Below are 13,918 nucleotides of genomic sequence, written 5' to 3' on the forward strand. Positions count from 1 at the left end.
CTATGTTAGTCACTCAGTTGTGTCTGACTCTTTTTGATCTGATGAACTATAGTCCACCCACTGGGCTCCTCTGTTCAGGGAATTCTCCAGGCAAGAATACTGGAGTGGGTAACCATTCCCTTCTCCAGGGGATCTTCCTGACCCAAAGATTGAACTCAGGTCTTCTACATTGCAGGCAGATTTTATCATCTGAACCACCAGGGAAGCCCAAGTAGTCACATAGTGGTAGAGAATCCGCCTGTCATGCAGGAGACCTGGGTTTGATCCCTGGGTCAGGAAGAGCCCCTGGAGAAGGGAATAGCTACCCCCACCAGTATTCTTGCCTGGAAAATTCCATAGACCGAAGCACCTGGAGGGCTACAGTACATGGGATTGCAGAGTTGGGCATGACTGAGCGACTAACTGATTCATAAAACTGCTTCTAAAAATAAACCCAGGTAGGTCATACCATTTTATATTTGTGTTTCTGTGAGGAAGAGCATGATATTGCACTTTAGTAGTAGTTTTATCTTTACAAGGGCTATGCAAAACAGAGCATATCTTTGGTTAGAAAGTTTTCCTCCAGAATCTCACAAGTTTGCAAGTTGATGAGTTTCCACACATCAGAACAACCAACTCAACTCTGGTGAAGAGGAAAAGCAACTTCTGGCAGGACTGTGATCTCACTAACTTGCCAGTTCCTCTTCCCTTTTGGATCTTGGAACCAAACTCTTGTATTCTTTTCTATTTTCATCTGCTACTGTGAGAAATTCAGGTGAAAAGCAAAACCCAAATCCCGAGACACACTGGAAACTCATTCTTTTCTATTTCCTTTTGGCCATAAGATTTCCTTTCTCACTTGCAGGAATAAACAATTTTGGGAAGCAATCTTTTACAATTTTAATAGCTTGTGGCATTTGCAGTCTCTAAAATCCAACCTTTTCTCTAAAGGTTCCTTTTCACCACTTAGGACTTTGGGATATTTTCATTTGTGGTCTGAGCAAGGTTTTCTTTCTACTTTTCTCCTGAATTTTTTTGTTTTTTTCTGAACTAGATACTGGTGTGTCTATCCTATGTCAAATCATCAACATAAAGTAAAACATCAGAAATATTTCCAAGCTCTTCATTCACAAATAAGCCATCTACATATTTCTTAAAATATTTCTTCAACTTGTCTACACATATAGGCAACCAGAAGCCACACATGAGTTTTCTTTCATACAGTGCTTAGAAGATAGAATATTGCCTTACTCATTTAGAAAATAATTCTGTAAGAAAAACATTTGGAGTGGATATAGCTAATTTTCTCCTCAATTCACAGTATGCAAAATCATCATGAGAAGGTATTTTCTGTGAACTGAGTTATTTAAGTAATTTGGTTGTGACCATAAAGACATGGACAGATATACAAAGATATTTGAAGTCTTCAGGGAGAGCAGTATGGCTTCTAGAACTTGTACTCAGATTTTATTCTTTTCTAAAGGTACACTGTTTCAACTGTGCTTCTGTTGTGATTTCAAGTGATAGAGAAGGCTTAATTTTTTTTTTCTCAGTTAAAGTAATATGTAGGAAAGTTAATCTGAGGACAAATACACACTTTTTTTTAATGTTTCTTAATAAGTTGATTTGGATAAACTTGACTAAATTCACTGCCTTACTTGAAAGGAATTGTATTTAATAGTGACTGAAATGAACTGTCTGATTGTACCTTAACATTGTGACTCTGTTATTCTAGAAACAGCATTCTTGCAGTGAGTGTTTTAGAGCTGGATTATGTATTTGGTAGTAGATTTCTCTAAAAATAGTATTTTTTATAATTAGAGAATAAGCTAAAGTTGGGTAGTTTGTACCTTGAAACAATGTTACATCAGTCATTAACTACTCATTTGTTATACAACTTTTCTAAAAGAGAAACTATAAAGTATATATACACACAAATATATGCGTGTGTGTGTTCAGTTGTGTCTGACTCTTTTGGGACTCCATGGACTATAGCCCGCCAGTCTCCTCTGTCCATTGGATTATCCAGACAAAAATATTTGAGTGGGTTGCCATTTCCTTCTTCAGAGGCTCTTTCAGACCCAGGGATTGAACCCATGCCCCAGCTACATCTCCTGTATTGATGGTGGATTCTTTACTGCTGAGCCATAGGGAAAGCTCAGTGTGTGTGTGTGTGTGTGTGTATGTATGTATATATATATATATATTTATATGAAAAATAGTGGGATCTGAACATATGCAATATATAAATATATTTAATATAAATATATTTAAATATAAATTTATATAAATAAATATACACACATATAAAATATATTTAATATATTTTATACATATATGAATATATTTAATATAATGAGATTTGAACAGATAGATAGATGTAAATATTTGTGTCTTTGTCTATACATTTATCTGTTTAAATCCAACTACTTTATATTTTATGTGAGAACCTAGTCTTCTTAATTATAAGAAGCTAATTTTTACATAAATATAAAATATCCAGGGCTTATTTTTGTAAAAATTTTAATTAGTCTTGTTTTTTTATAGTACATAGAAGTTCAACGACGGAGAGTAAGAAATTAAAATAAGGGTGCAAAAATGTCAGGGAAATACTAAAAAGAAGATGCTGATTTAGAATAAATTTCGTTTAAGTGCTAAAGACCAGCCAAGAGGAAAGGAAATCTGAGTCATTAATACATAGAGGAAATGAGGAATATGGAAAACTATAGTTTTTCATGAGATAATAAACTAACATAAACAAAATTCTTATAATTTGAAGAATAGAAATTCCTTGTATTAAAATCGGAAGAATGCTTTAGTGTGTTTCCTAAAAAGAGAGCTAAATAGCAATCTGCTAGTGTCGGCTGGGGGCAGGAGGAAAAGGGGACGACAGAGAATGAGATGGCTGGATGGCATCACCAACTCGATAGACATGAGTTTGAGTGAACTCCAGGAGTTGGTGATGGACAGGGAGGCCTGGCGTGCTGTGATTCATGGGGTTGCAGAGAGTCAGACACAATTGAGTGACTGAACTGAACTGAACTGAACTGAAGTTTTCTTAAAACCTGGAGGACACTCTTGGTTTTTAAGTGAAGGATTTCTAGGATGAGCAAGGTAGCATGTTTTTACCTCGATTATAAGCCTCTTAGTTGTATGTTACTAGTCTTTTCATTTTGGTTACAACAAATAACACATTGACTTAACATTTCCTCCTGCTTCCACACTTGTACCCTAAGGGTACTAGTTATATGGCAGCAAAATTATCTTTAAAAATGCAATTCTTATTATATCATTCTTTTATTTAAAATACACTTACAGTGTTTTAGTTCATGTAGAATAATAAACTTGAAGTTCTTTATCATGGCCTATCACTGGTCCCTTCCCAGACTCAACTCACACCTTGTTCTCAAATGCTTATTGTTCAATATTTTTCACTATCCCTGGTAGTATTTCTCTCTTTCTAGATTAGTTCACATTTATTCCTGTCTCGGGGCTCAGTCACTAGTTGTTTTACCAGCTGGAATATTTTCCTGACAGCCTCCTCCTTTGCATGAAGCTTTGAGATATCACTTTTTTGATAGGCCACACACAGGTGGTGTGGCATAGTTGAGTCATTCTCTATAAAAATTAATTGATTTTTCTTTACAGCACTTTCCACTATATCCCAAACTAGATTGCTTATTTCTATATATGAAACACACACACAAAGAACCAGTCCTAAGGGAAGAAGATGTCTTACCTATTGTGATTGAATTATTTAATCCTAGAGCCTAGAGGATTTCTGGTACCAGGTAAGTTCCGATCCTATATTTTGTGAATGAATGGTTACGAGCAAAACATGTGCTCAAAAGCTGTTTGGCAAAAAGAACTCAAAAATACACCTAGGACTTTCCAGCTTCCTTCCAGATTCCTTGAGAAATCAATCATTCTATAACTTGGTTTTCCAATTCTGAATCAGTTAGTCAGTCATTTGCCTTTGAGATACCCATTCCTCAAATAATAAAGAATCTGCCTGCAATTCAGGGAACCTGGGTTTGATCCCTGGGTCAGGAAGATTCCCTAGAGAAGGGCATGGCAACCTACTCCAGTACTCTTGCCTGGAGAATCCCCATGGACAGAGGAACCTGGCAGGCTACAGTCGATGGGGTCACAAAGAGTTGGTCATTCAGTAATTCTGACAGCCAATTGGTATTTTAAATAGCACTTAAGTGCCAGGCTAGGAATATCAGGGGTGAACTAGTCAATACTGGTAGAATCACCATCTTAGGGAACTTGTATTCTAATAAGAGAGGAACTGGAATATAGGCAAACAAAGAACATAATGACATCAGTAAAAAGGGGGCCTTTATGTTTTAATTTTCCTATAAATCATTGCAAGTTGGAAAACAGAATAGTGAGAATACTGAGTTATACTTTAGAAAGATGACACTAACACTCATCTAAATTGTTTTACGATTGTGCTGCCATAGTGAATATTTGTCTCTTCATTAAAAAAAAAAAATGTGAGAATTTGATGATTTGAGAATAATGTTAGATGAGCTTTGATTTTCAAAACTTTTTTGTTATATCTGTTTCCTGAATATGTCCTGGCTTCCACTGTAAGCTAATGAATTTAATATTCACAACTTTTCCATTTCCACTTTGTCTGCCTTGCTCTAATTATAACAGAGTTAAAAAAATTTCTACATATTAATACTGAGACAATTTTAAAATAAAAGTCCAATTGGAAAGTAATAACTGGAATAGCTGTGAAAACACAAAATATCCTTTATATTTTTATTTCAAATTTAATTGGCTGAATTCTATGTCTGCATTTGTTACGTTTTCACTCAGAAAATGGAGTGGAGGGAATTTCTTGGCATCTCAGTGGTTGGGACTCCATGCTTCCACTGCAGAGGGCACATATTCAATCCTGGTCAGGGAACCAAGATCCCACATACCCTGTGGCATGTCCACAGAAATAAATAAATACAAATAAGATAAATAAACAGAAAATGAAGTGGAGGATTATGACAACTCAAATAAGAGAACTTTTGCAGTCATCTGAAGAACTGTTACTTCTTTAAAATGGATTTTTCAATGACAAATGTCTTATATATTTTTAACCACCTTGTCTAATATTTTAAATATTTAATATTAAGGCTTGAATTAAGTCAATAATTTCCCTTATTTACTTATTTAAACAATGGATTACCTTCTTCAACAAAGCTTAATTCTGTCAGAGAATGAAGTTGTGCTTCTCTGGTTAAAACAGACAATGCCACGTAGTATTCTGTCCTGGAAAGTTGCTAAGAGTAAGTGTTCTCAGCACACAGTACAAAGATAGTCTTGTGAGTCGATGGATATGTTAACTTACGGTAATCATTTCACAATATAAGAGTATATCATATTCCCACATTAAACTTCTACAATGTTATATGTTAATTATATTTCAATAAAACTGAGTTCACACACACACACACATAACAGAAATAGCCATTGGGATGAAGGGCAGGAAGTTGGTGGGGTCGTGTGTACTTCCCTCCCCTGCTGACTGATGCTAGGCAGGAATAGAGAGGTGGATTCTCAAAGATCAGTTTGAAGATAATTAAGATAAATCTTCTTTGTATCTGTGATTTTTGAGTATGAAAATCAGAAGCTATTTGGCAAATTCTATTTTAATGAAGGGATTTGTTACAGCATGCATTGTGAGTAAATAGCTAAAATAGGGCTGTTGTGATTGTGGACTTTTCTGGATGACTGAGAATGGAAAATCATAGGCGAACTATAGACAATATTGGCGTCAAGAACTGTGTTAAATTTCCACTTAAAGTGAAGATTTGGAGACTTTATCAGAAGCAGCTAACAAGTTAGAAAATAAAAAAAATAATAAATGTTTATTTGAGGGTACATTCTTAGGGTCAGTTCAGTTCAGTTCAGTCGCTCAGTAGTGTCCGACTCTCTGCCACCCCATGAATCACAGCACGCCAGGCCTCCCTGTCCATAACCAACTCCTGGAGTTCACTCAAATTCATGTCCACAGAGTTCTTGATGCCATCCAGCCATCTCATTCTCTGTCGTCCCGTTCTCCTCCTGCCCCCAACCTTTCCCAGCATCAGAGTCTTTTCCAGTGAGTCAACTCGTCGCATGAGGTGCCCAAAGTATTGCAGTTTCAGCTTTAGCATCAGTCCTTCCAATGAACACCCAGGATTGATCTCCCTTAGAATGGACTGGTTGGATCTCCTTGCAGTACAAGGGACTCTCAAGAGTCTTCTCCAACACCACAGTTCAAAAGCATCAATTCTTCGGCAATCAGCTTTCTTCACAGTCCAACTCTCACATCCATACATGACCACGGGAAAAACCATAGCATTGACTAGACGGACCTTTGTTGGCAAAGTAATGTCTCTGCTTTTTAATATACTATCTAGGTTGGTCATAACTTTCCTTCCAAGGAGCAAGCGTCTTTTAATTTCATGGATTCAATCAGCATCTGCAGTGATTTTGGAGCCCAAAAAAATAAAGTCTGACACTGTTTCCACTCTTTCCCCATCTATTTCCCATGAAGTGATGGGACCAGATGCCATGATCTTTGTTTTCTGAATGTTGAGCTTCAAGCCAACCTTTTCACTCTCCTCTTTCACTTTGATCAAGAGGCCTTTGAGTTCCTCTTCACTTTCTGCCATAAGGGTGGTGTCATCTGCATATCTGAGGTTATTGATATTTCTCCCGGCAATCTTGATTCCAGTTTGTGCTTCTTCCAGCCAGCACCCCTCATGATGTACTCTGCATATAAGTTAAATAAGCAAGGTGACAATATACAGCCTTGACGTACTCCTTTTCCTATTTGGAACCACCTCGGTTGTTCCATGTACAGTTCTGACTGTTGCTTCCTGACCTGCATACAGGTTTCTCAAGAGGCAGGTCAGGTGGACTGGTATTCCCATCTCTTTCAGAATTTTCCACAGTTTATTGTGATCTACACAGTCAAAGGCTTTGGCAGAGTCAATGAAGCAGAAATAGCTGGTTTTCTGGAACTCTCTTGCTTTCTCCATGATCCAGCAGATGTTGACAATTTGATCTCTGGTCCCTCTGCCTTTTCTAAAACCAGCTTGAACATCTGGGAGTTCACAGTTCACATATTGCTGAAGCCTGGCTTGGAGAATTTTGAGCATGACTTTACTAGCGTGTGAGATGAGTGCAATTGTGCGGTAGTTTGAGCATTCTTTGGCATTGCCTTTCTTTGGGATTGGAATGAAGACTGACCTTTTCCAGTCCTGTGGCCACTGCTGACTTGTCCAAATTTGCTGGCATATTGAGTGCAGGACTTTCACAGCATCATCTTTCAAGATTTGAAATAGCTCAACTGGAATTCCATCACCTCCACTATTTTGTTCGTAGTGATGCTTTCTAAGGCCCACTTGACTTCACATTCCAAGATGTCTGGCTCTAGGTCAGTGATCACCTTATCGTGACTATCTTGGTTGTGAAGATCTTTTTTGTACAGTTCTTCTGTGTATTCTTGCCACCTCTTCTTAATATCTTCTGTTTCTGTTAGGTCCATACCATTTCTGTCCTTTATCAAGCCCATCTTTGCATGAAATGTTCCCTTGGAATCTCTAATTTTCTTGAAGAGATCTCTTGTTTTTCCTATTCTGTTGTTTTCCTCTATTTCTTTGCATTGATCACTGAGGAAGGCTTTCTTATCTTTCCTTGCTATTCTTTGGAACTCTGCATTCAGTTGCTTATATCTTTCCTTTTCTCCTTTGCTTTTCGCTTCTCTTCTTTTCACAGCTATTTGTAAGGCCTCCTCAGACAGCCATCATTCTTAGGGTAGGATCCAGATTTATCCAGATTCTTCCTCATATTAATAGAAGATCTCCATGATTAAACATAAACACAAATATGGTAAGTACATGCATGCATGCTAAATTGCTTCAGTCACGTCTGACTCTTTGCAACTCCATGGACTGCAATCAACCAGGGTCCTCTGTCCATGGGATTTTTCAGCAAGAATAATGAAGTGGGTTGCTATGCCCTCCTCCAGAGGATCTTCCTGACTCAGGGATCCAACCCAAACCTGTATCTCTTATGTCTCCTGCATTGGCAGGTTGGTCCTTTACCACTAATGCCACCTGGGAAGCCCCAGTAAGTGCATGACACAAGTGTAATTAAGTAACATTTAGATGTTAGACAACTCTATTTGAATTAAAACAAATATGATTGCTGGCCCTATGGCATGGGGGAGAGGATATTTAACCAGTTTCATTTGTGTTCCCCTCAATTTTTAAAGTTCTTGAAATAATGAATTTGCCTTTTCCTGACTTCTTGTTTTCTTTTTGTGGAAGAAGAAGTAATTTCAGGTATATGTATAGATATCACACATATATTACCTGTTGTGTGTCATGCAATTGCTGGACAGTACAGTATGGATGTCACTCATAAGAAACAAGTTGTCATGAATATATGAGTGAATAAGTGAATCATTGGTTGTGTCTGACTCTTTGGGTTGTGACTCCATAGACTCTAGCCCATGAGGCTTCTCTGCCATGTGATTTTTCCGGGCAAGAATACGGTAAGTGGGTTCCCATTTTGGGTTCCCATTTCCTCTTCTAAGGGATATTCCCAGACCAGGGATCAAAGCTGAGTCTCCTACATTTCCTGCATTGCAGGCAGATTACCTCTGAGTCACTGGGGAAGTCTAGTCAGGAATATACAAATGACACTAAAGAACAGCTGTCAATATACAATTGATGCTAATAGAACATTAGGCTTCTATTTTCAATAACTGGTCAAAAACATGATGAGAAATCCAATGTAAGAGAGCATAATTTTACTTTAATAATAATAAAATAGCCTATATTCAACAATAAGATATATATATTACATAAAAGTATTTAATATATTTATAATTTTGTTTTCAAAACATGTACTGAAAAGATTATATAAAGTCTATTGTATATTCATGCATATTTGATAAATTGATTGTCTAATAGTGATTTATATATTTCCTCCTTTTTGCTCTTTTATATTTCTTTTCATTTCTCTTATGTTTAAAGATTAATTGTTGTTTTCTTGATTAAGAGACATCTATGTATTGATTTGGGATTCAATTAGTTTTTAAAATCCTAATTATTTTTATTCTTCTTACAACTTCTTTTGAAGATTTTGCTTATTTTTGCTTTTATTTGTAATTGTTCCAACTGGACCCTGTTTCTGAGAGGAAAGGAGATTCACTGATTTTCAAATAGGAATTCTTTAGTATTGATTCCTTCTTACAGGTAAACATGACTTGGTAGTTTTTAGACTTAATTCAGAATTTCCAATAGAGTGTTGATGAGATTTTCCTGAACAACACAAAGGCTGTCACAGGTGATTTTACATTGACTCAGAGAACCCTAATTACTTGATCTCAGGTTTTTGTTTCTTTTAACCATAAATTTGCGTCCAGAGGAGCATAATGCATACAGGTGACTAAAAGCTTGGCTTATGATAGAGTTCAGGATGAGGCTCAGGGTTTATGCATGTGTGTGTGCTCAGTCACGTCAGTTGTGTCTGACTCTTTGAAACCTTATGGACTGTAGTCTCCCAGGCTCCTCTGTTCATGGGATTCTGCAGGCAAGAATACTGGAGTGGGTTGCCATGCTCTCCTGCAGGGGATCTTCTGGACCCAGGAATCAGAACCCGAATCTCCTGTGTCTTCTGCTTTGCAGGCAGATTCTTTACAGCTGAGCCACTGCAGAAGCCCCTCAGGTTTTATACTGCAAAATGAACTCCAAGTGGCTTTTGAAACTTGCCTTTTCCCCGTTCATTTGATGTCTCGGATGAGACGACTTTGTCCAGTCTTCAGAAATGCAACTTTTCTCTACTGCTACTGTGTGACAGGGTTGTTTGTGTTTGTCAGTCTCATTTGGACATCCTGCAGGTCAGGAATGGGGGAAGGAACCAGGGGTAAGAAGCCTTGGTTAGAGTTTGACTCTACTAGTTCAGTTCAGTTCAGTTCAGTCGCTCAGTTGTGTCCAACTCTTTGCGACCCCATGAATCACAGCACGCCAGGCCTCCCTGTCCATCACCAACTCCCAGAGTCTACACAAACTCATGTCCATCGAGTCACGGATGCCATCCAGCCATCTCATCCTCTGCTGTCCCCTTCTCCTCCTGCCCCCAATCCCTCTCAGCATCAGGGTCTTTTCCAATGAGTCAACTCTTCGCATGAGGTGGCCAAAGTATTGGAGCTTCAGCTTCAACATCAGTCCTTCCAAAGAACACCCAGGACTGGTCTCCTTTAGGATGGACTGGTTGGATCTCCTTGCAGTCCAAGGGACTCTCAAGAGTCTTTTCCAACACTACAGTTCAAAAGCATCAATTCTTCGGCAATCAGCTTTCTTCACAGTCCAACTCTCACATCCATACATGACCACTGGAAAAACCATAGCCTTGACTAGACAGACCTTGGTTGGCAAACTAATGTCTCAGCTTTTTAATATGCTATCCTATAGTTGCTGCTGCTAAATTGCTGCTAAGTTGTTTCAGTTGTGTTCGACTCTGTGCGACCCCATAGATGGACGCCAACCAGGCTCCCCTGTCCCTGGGATTCTCCAGGCAAGAACCTCTAGTTAGATGGTACCAAATAATTTAAGTATTAAAATCATAGGTAGTAAAATACATATACACACACCCTTTTCAATTTGAGCCACATTTTGAAATTTATAACATCAAATTAGCATCCTAAGTCAAACATCAATATAGAAGACAGAAAATAATAATTAAGATTGCTGCTACCTTCTACACATATGTATTATAGATGTATTTTCATGCTCATCGCAGTTCTTATACTTGAAATTTGAAAGAACTTCTTAATTTTTTATATGGTTTCCTCTTTCTGGGATATATTTTAGCAGAATAAATTCACTTTATAGCACTCCTTGTAACATTTGATTTGATTTAAATTGTATTTATCTTTGCTAAATCAGACATGTATGATTTTTATTAGAGATTTTAGGCTTTTTCACAGTATCACATCCCTATTATAAAGTTATTAAAATATAATCTAATAGTCTGCTTTACTAACTACTATTGCTTTTCTCTAAATGTGTTCTTGTCAACATAATTCCATCTATATTCCAATTGGCCCTGCAGAACCTGATATTGTTAGAGAGGAAAGGCTGATAATTATTCCTCAGGGCACGCTTTATCATATTCATGCTTTATTCAGCCCATTAGGAAATAAAATTGTATTTGGTTTTAGCATGCACATCATTTTCTTTTGTGTATGTCTGTGTGTGCAAAGTAGTAATTCTAGTAGCTAAAATTTGAACTCATATATTGTCATAGAAATAAGTTAAAACCAAACTATTTTTTGCCTATTTGAAATACAGTATAGATGCTGACAGCCATCTAAAGGAGGTTAATAAAATATAGATAAAATAACCACAGACCAGGTTTGTTGGTATAGGAAGCAGCAGAAGTCAGATTTAAGGGGGGAAAAAAAAGTATAAATCTGAGTTGACAAGATCTAATTTTAATACTTATCTGCCCTGTGATCTTGAAGAAGCCACAGCCTCTTGATTTTCTGTTTCCTAATCCAGAAAATGAAGACAATGATAATCAAGTCTCCTGTCTTACACCATTTGGGCACGATGAAATCAAATATCAGGGAACTGTTAAGCAAAGTTTAATGTGATACATTTATAGCCTGCTATAATTGAAATGGAGTCATGACCTGGTAGTTGCTATTGAAAGTAATAGAAATTAGGAAATAACCTGGTGATTTAAACAGTTTTAATAAAACAGAGGCCTCCTCTAAGTTTCAGATACCTTGCTGATCAGTGACACCATGGAAAACTTCAGAGCAGAAAAAGAACTGTATCATTTGACTTTATGAGGTAGAAGAGACACACTTGCCATGGAAATGTTACCTAGTCCAAGTTTGCTCTGCTTGCACAACAGGCCGATGAATCAGAGAGACAAGGTGTTGAGGCAAGGGATATGACTTTTTCAGAGAGCCAGCTGACTGAAAAGATGGTAGACTGTGGTGGTGGTGGTGGTTTAGTGGCTAAGTCATGTCTGACTCTTGTGACCTCATGGACTGTAGCCCGCCAGGCTCCTCTGTCCATGGGATTCTCCAGGCAAGAATACTGGAGTGGGTTGTCATTTACTTCTCCTTGGGATCTTCCTGACCCAGGGGTCAAACCCAGGTCTCCTACATTGCAGGCAGATTCTTTACCAACTAAGCTATGAGGGATGTCAGACTAACATCTTAAAATGGCCACCTTATTGGGGTGTGGATGCCAGGTTCTTTTCCAGATCAGATAAGGGAGGGGAGGGGAGGAAACAAAGTAAAAAGGAGGTATCTTGTAAATATCTCCTAGAAAGGCAAGTATCAAGCAGGGAGATATGTATTGTCTTCCTTACTGCCATCTATAAGTGGATAGGGATCTGAAGAAAGTCACTTCAGCTTAACGGCCAGGCAGAGGACAGGATTCTCTGAGTCAGGCCACTACATATGATTATGATAACAGAAGCAGCAGAAAGCAAATCTAAGAAGCAATTCCAACATGGAGTCAGAACTGACTTTTCTCTGCAACAGAAAAATAGTGAAAATTTTGGCTCTGAAACTTTATATATTAGTTATAGATTTAACATATATGTGTATATGTGTAAAGACTCTCTCACACACACATAGAGGCAAATTTAGTGATTTTAGAAGAGGAAGACATTTCAGGTAGTACGAACAGTTCTGAAAAGATACAGATATAGGTGTGAAGTTTTCCTCAGGGAATCCTTTTTTTCTGAAGCAAAGATTAAGGTTCAGAATGCAAAACAATGCTTACACAGTGTGACAGGAAATAAGCAATGTTTATAAATTTCTGAGCAAGTAATTTCAATCATAAAAGAGTGTTTAGTCAAATTTATCTGGCAGTACCCTTATGAACAGATTGGATGGAATGGAGAATAAATGAGGATCAGCATGATGTTGAGAGTTTCAGGGTGAGAAGGAGCTATAGGATTAAAGAGGGGAGAGGACACATCTGAGGGTCATTTCCAAAGAGATGACTTTGTGACCAACTGGATTAAAAATGGGGAAGAGAAAGAAGGTTTAAAATGTTTAGTTTTTTAGGTTAAGTACATAGACTACATATGCACATACATTTAAGTCAGAAAGAGAAAAACAAATATTGTATATTACCGTATATATGTGGAATCTGAAAAAAATTGGTATAGGCGATCTTATTTACAAAGCAAAAATAGAGACAGAGATATAGAGAACAAGCATATGGCTATCAAGGAAGAAAGGGGGATGGGATGAAGTGGGAGACTGCAATTGACACATATACAGTGCTTGTATCAGTTCAGTTCAGTTCAGTTGCTCAATCGTGTCCGACTCTTTGCGACCCCATGAATCACAGCACCCCAAGCCTCCCTGTCCATCACCAAAATAGAATAGATAACTAATGATAACTTACTGTATAGTACTGGGTATGCATGAATATTAAGCTGCTTCAGTCGTGTCTGACTCTTGCAACCCCATGGACTGTAGTCTTCCAGGCCCCTCTGTCCATGGGATTCCCCATGGACATGGAGTGGGTTGCCATGCCCTCCTCCAGGGGATTTTCCCAATCCAGGTATCTTATGTCTCCTGCGTTGGCAGGTGGGTTCTTTACCACTAGTGCCACCTGGGAATCACATAGCATAGGGAACTGTCAGTTTCTTTGGTGACCTTAATTGGAAGGAAATCCAAACAAGAGGGGATATGTGTATATATATATGAATATGTGATTCACTTTGTTATACATTAGAAACACAGCATTATAAGTGCTCTAAATTTTTTTTAAAAAGGGAATCTAAACCTAAAAAAAATTTGCACAAATATTTTTAAAATTATTAGTATTGGGGACTCAGTCATGTTCCACTTTCTGACCCCATGGACTGTGGTTCACTAGACTCCTCTGTTCGGGGG

Source organism: Moschus berezovskii, chromosome 1 (assembly GCF_049115385.1).
Source record: "Moschus berezovskii isolate FMDL1 chromosome 1, NW_MosBer_1.0, whole genome shotgun sequence".
In the NCBI taxonomy this organism is placed as follows: Eukaryota; Metazoa; Chordata; class Mammalia; order Artiodactyla; family Moschidae; genus Moschus; species Moschus berezovskii.